The 6,000-nt window shown below is 49.0% G+C and overlaps 1 protein-coding gene across 1 annotated transcript in view; it reads left to right on the top strand.

The window, feature by feature from the left end:
• The first annotated feature begins 1,303 nt into the window (after positions 1 to 1,303).
• The window catches only part of ERCC6 (ERCC excision repair 6, chromatin remodeling factor), a 135,897-nt gene continuing 131,200 nt past the window's right edge, over positions 1,304 to 6,000 (top strand). The window contains exon 1 of the mRNA XM_073686094.1: positions 1,304 to 1,462. The gene's annotated coding sequence lies outside the window, so the exon portion shown is untranslated. The remainder of the gene's footprint in view (positions 1,463 to 6,000) is intronic.

The raw sequence follows: 6,000 nt of genomic DNA, 5'->3' as shown, positions 1-6,000 counted from the left end.
TTTCACATTGCGATCTGTGTCCCTGACGGGGTATACGTCTGAAATCCCCAGCAAAACGGGGTTTGGACGTATGCGCTAATGGGGGCCATAGGCCTCAATGGTAACGGCAGAGTGTGCTCTGCTGTGCACGCCAACGGGAGGCGGCGCAGTCTACTACTTCTGAGTGTCCACCTCCTGTGGGCGTACACTCCCGAAAAAAAGTGCATGGCAGAGCTCACGTTCGCTCTGTCATCACCATTGCAGTCTATGGCCCCCGTTTTGCTGGGGATTTCGGATGTATGCCCCAACGAGGACACAGAACGCAAAGTGAAAGCACCCTAAGGAAGAAACGGGCCTGGGTCCAGACCAGTGTCTGCCTCCGACTGACACTAAGCTAAAACTGATTAGCTTTGTGCCAGTTGGTGGTGTACCCTTCAAGGGAAGAGCTAACTTTTTTGCATAGTGTCAGCAGCATTCACCCATGTTGACCTCCAATGAAGCATTCACCCCCCCCACACCAACCAGAGGGTCCAAAGCACAAACCCCCCAAATCCCACCAGACAAGCCCGCCCCCACCTCCCCAAGCATAAACCCACACCAGACGCCTCCCCAAGCTGAAACCTCAATCCCACCAGCCGGCCCACCCCCCTATCAAGCATAGAGCCCCACCAGATGCCTCTGCCAATGCATAAATAAATCCCCACCAGACCCCCCCCCACCAAGCATGCGCTCTCCCTCCAGAACTCCCCACAAGCATGCGCTCTCCCTGCATTATGCTCCAGAGCCCCCCACAAGCATGCGCTCTCCCTCCAGAGCCCCCCACAGGCATGCGCTCTCCCTGCATTATGCTCCAGAGCCCCCCACAAGCATGCGCTCTCCCTCCAGAGCCCCCCACAAGCATGCGCTCTCCCTGCAGAGCCCCCCACAAGCATGCGCTCTCCCTGCATTATGCTCCAGAGCCCCCACAAGCATGCGCTCTCCCTCCAGCGCCCCCCACAGGCATGCGCTCTCCCTGCATTATGCTCCAGAGCCCCCCACAAGCATGCGCTCTCCCTCCAGCGCCCCCCACAAGCATGCGCTCTCCCTGCATTATGATCCAGAGCCCCCTTGAGATCCCCACAAGCATTGATAAACCCCATCAGACGGCCCTTCAGCATTGATCCCCCAAATCCCACACCCCCATGTAGCAAGCCCCCTTAACCCAAAAACAACATGAAGACATCAAAAGAGCAATTAATAAAACAGCTCCTGCTTATGACGCTTAGGACAGACTGAGCTCCTCCCGGCAGCTGTATGGCTCTGCATGACACTTTGGTGTCTGGTGCTAACCTAGAACACGCCCCCGGAAATGACGTCTTACCTGGAAGGAGCCCATACATTCTAGCGTCTATCATCCTCTCCCAGGAACAACTAGACGCTACCCAGGAAGCAGAACGGTGCCGCTCGGAGAGAGGGATCACTGCGCTTCTCATACAGCGATTAGGTGACTGTGGCGACGGCGCTTCCGTCTGTGCTACCGGTTACTGCGGACGAGCCGGACACGCGCGGGCTCATTATATATAGCCTGATCACGTGATGGTGGCGGGGAGCACACAGAGTGGTCGCGTCCTTTGTATGGAGCTCACAGCTCGGTTGCGTCTAGATCGGAGGTGATTTTTTGTGCTCCTCGCTTTAGCCCCTCCACTCTAGACAGTGCACTGCTGAGGTGAGGAGAACGGAGTCGCTGGAGCGCGGTCCTCTAAAATCCCCTCCGATGTAGACAGTTCAGCACTGCCACCACTAGATGGCGCTGATTCCAGGAGCCTCATAGGCTCCACTCTATAGTCTGCTCATCTGGCTTTTTATGGAATCGCTCATGGTTTTTAATGGAGCAAACATCACAAGTCAGACAGGAGTTATTTACACTGTTATATTTTATGTATTTGGTCAAAATTCTTTTTTTTTTCCTGATTAATAAAACTTGCATTTTTATTGTGTCTTTATGTAATCTAAAAATGACTCAGCGCTGATTATTCAGCTTTGCCAGAATGTGACTGTTCCTGTTTGTCCACCAGTCCCGTCCGCAGCAGCGACATTGTGAAGAGTGTAAAAGAGCGCCCCCAACAGTCACCATAATGTACAACAGAAGTGACAAATGATTACGGAATGGCCGGGGTCACTGGAGAACACTTCTGATCTCATTTACACCACGTTTGTGATGTCGGTGCTGATGATGATGATTCTATCGGCTGCTCTGTCACTGTCCCCACCCTCAAATCTCCACCCAATATTAGTGTGGAGGTGATTTTTTGAGGCTCTCGCTCCAGGAATGAATATATAATGTCCGGGGTCACATTTCCGTTGTGATTTCCACCACTTTTGTGCTGCACATTCTGCTGATTCTGGCGGCTGCTCCGTCGCTGGCTGAGACTTGTGGACATACAGGAAAATTTAAATTCTATCAAAACTGAACAATCAGAGCTGTGTGTAATTTTTTATATTACAAAAAGCGATAAAAAAACTAAATTAATTTAAAAAAAAAATGCACAAAGTGGCCGCAGCTTTCTCCCTCTCACCCTTCATTAAAGCGCACCTGTCAGCAGGATTGTGCTCAGTAAACTACATACACTGTCAGGTGGGCGACATTACTCTGATTAACATGATACCTTGGTTGATGAAATCCGTCCAGCGATTCTTTTATAATCTTTATTTTCAGTTCTGCCATAATGAGATGCTCGTGCTCTGGGGTGGGCCTTTAGGGAGGGGCTGTAGCTGGTGCTCTCATTATGTATGCCTATCTCTGGCCTCTGATAGGTCACTGTGCTTTCAGTCACTTGCCTACTGTTTTAAATACTGTCTTTGTCATTTCTATTCAAAAGTGAAAATTTACATCCCCAATATGGCCGCCGCGCATGCACAGTAGCATCTATCGCCTTCCGCTGCTACTGTAATGGACGGATTTCATCATCAAAGGTATCATTTTACTCAGTGTAATGTAGTTTACTAAGCACAATCCTGCTGACAAGTGCGCTTTAAATGCTTGGCCACACCAAGTTTGCACCGAACACTTGTGCTTGGTTTGAGTAGTCGTTCTGTGCAGACGGAGACCTGATAGCTGGCTGATCAGTGAGTATACACCACCGATCACTTATCCTGTACATAGGTGGTAAAGGGGTTGGCTGATGAAAACAAGTTCTCTCTATTCACTCGTGGAAGCATCATTCTAATATACAGATTTCCCTCATAGTGAAATTTTAGTATTATGTATACCAGGAACACCCAATTTTTTTCCCCGAGGGCCCACATGAGAGACTGACTGTTGTAGAGGGCTGAACCAATAGGCTGAAATTAATTTTGCTCAATATTAATATAATTATTTTATATTATTTGTATCACTTATTACGGAGCGGAATTAATTCTGCTGACTCGCTGCTACATGTTACGATAGGGATTTTATAACTTGTGCCCTTACTTGTAGCAGTGAATCAGCACCAGATAATTCACTGCTTTTTAATACAATTAATAAATCATTTGCTCCCGTTATTCAGCCGTTGTTCCTTGATAAAAAGCACCCGCACACACAGTACAATGCCACCACATTCCTCCCACAACTAGTTCGATGTCCCCACAGCTCCCCAACATAAGTTGATTGCCCCACACAGACAATATGATCTCACAGCTCCCCCACACATATCCATATCCCCAATAGACAGTAACGATGGTCCTCACAGCCGTCCTTACACACAGGACGGTCATCACAGCCAGCCACACACGGTATAATGGTTCTCACAGGCCCCTATACACAGTATGATCCCCCACAACACCCCAGACAGTATTATGGTCACCACAGCCCCCCTGTAGTATGAGCCCCCACACATAGTCCCTTATATACAGTATAAGCCCCAATACATAGCCCCCTATACTCCGATGAGTCCCCACACATTCACACACACACACACACAAAAATACTCACCTTGCTCTCATTCCCCCGGCGCTCTGCTCCTGTCTTTCCTGTGAGCACTGAGGTTCTTCACAGCAGACGCGGTGTAGTGACATCATGTCTGCTGTCACAGTTGCTTGTGCCGAATAGTGGGAGGAGCCAGCGCCCCTCTTCTGCTCCAGTATGTTCACGCCAGCAGGATTGTCTCTTCCGCTATATATTGGGACTCCGGTAGGGTTGCCAACTTCACTTTTTATTTTTTTCTGGACAGCTTATCAAAAAATCAGACGGGCTAAATTATTTTATGGACACTGGCCCACCCGTGGGCCAGTGTTTTCTGCCCTTTGGCTGCCTCGGTCCACGAGCCAGGCAGGTACAGCCAGAGGGCTGGATGTGGTCTGCGTGCTGCACATTGCCCGGGTCTGATATATACCCATCTAGTACTATAGATTTTAGTTACTGCAAATTAAATATCCTCCTTCTTGGCTACAAATACTCCTCAAAATTGGTAAGAGGAGTGTTTTTACTCCTCTGTAAAATATGTAGCGTGACCTCTTCCAGAGCTCGTCCTATGGAACAGTGGGGGCACCAGCAGTCAGACCTCAGCAACTTATGGCCCTAAATCAGTAAAAAAGTTTTGTCCCATATGACTTGTACATCAGATCAGCTGTATGGGCCACAGATATAGAAGGCAGGCATACACCGAGACCTAATAGATTGGTTACATAAGAGATTAGCATGTTTTTATTTACTTTTTTTTTTAATTTAACTGCTGCTGAGGAAAGAAATTGTCAGTGAGATCTGAACGATTTAGTCACTCTGCGTATCCGACACCTGCGCAGAAGATCCCTGCTCCACAAGGATACACAGACTGCCGGAATTACCGCGCCTTGCTTACCAGCTAAACTGCGCAGGCGCAGGATCCGGCACGGGAACTGCACGTCACAAGGCTCTGTGACGTGCAGGGAAGGGGGGGGGGGTATTGAAATTAAGTAAGCGGGGATTTCTTGGCGTCCCCCGGTCACCAAGCCTAGGTAAAATGATTTTATACAAAGCATTCAGACCTCTAATATGAGGCATACATGGAAGTATAGATTCCCATTTCTATCACCTGAATGCCCATATTAGAGGTCAGATAGGTCCCAGGGGTGACAGATTCCCTTTGAATCACATATATAAATAATAAGCCATTAAGTCTTGACATATTTATTTGAAGTGCCATTATCTCATTTGTTTGGAGATTGTGATAATTTACATATATAAATATAACAAAAAGGAGAAAGATATAAATATATTTATACATACAAGTCTAGAACAATATAAGAAATCAATACGTAGGACTAAGCCACGTTAGAGATAACGAACGACGAAAACAAAATGCATGCAAGTGACACCCTATCTCCCCCCACCCCACTGCTGCCCAACATGCAGGCCCACGCGACTGACATCACCCTCTTCCCTATGCAGACCAACACCCACATGCAGCCCCATGAATGTGAAATCAACCCCTTCCCTACACAGCCCACTCCACCACATGCAACCACACGCAAGTAATATCACTCACTACCCTGAGCAGCGGCCCTGCATACAGCCCCACATGAGTGATATTGCCAGTGACACCATTCACCACGCAAACCCCCAGCATGTAGTTCCATAAAAGTAACATCACCACCAGCCCCCCACGAGTGACATCACTCCCTTACCTGAACAGTCCACACAAGCACTCGCATGCAGTCCTATGCGAGTGACATTACCCCTTCACTATGTAGCTCCATGTGAATAGTATCACTGCCTTCACCACTCAGCCCCACGGGAGTGACATTACCCACTTCCCGACAGCCTCAAACGAGTTACATCACCCCCTTCCCCTTGAGGCCATCCAGCATGCAGCACCGTCCCACCTTCCCCGCACATCTTTTCCTCATGACCTCCTTCCCCGCACAGCCCCTCCTCATGTCCTCCTTCCCTGCACAGCCCCTCCTCATGTCCTCCTTCCCCGCAGAGCCCCTTCACAAAACCCCCCCCTTCTCTGCGCAGCCCCTCATCATCATCCCCCCTCCACACAGCCCCTCATCATCATACACCTCCACACAGCCCCTCAT

The sequence above is a fragment of the Phyllobates terribilis genome, unplaced genomic scaffold (assembly GCF_046119375.1).
Source record: "Phyllobates terribilis strain yellow unplaced genomic scaffold, ASM4611937v1 Scaffold_5__5_contigs__length_657084704, whole genome shotgun sequence".
Classification (NCBI taxonomy): Eukaryota; Metazoa; Chordata; class Amphibia; order Anura; family Dendrobatidae; genus Phyllobates; species Phyllobates terribilis.
The sequence above is the reverse complement of the archived record's forward strand: the minus strand, read 5'-3'. Positions and strand labels throughout refer to the sequence as shown.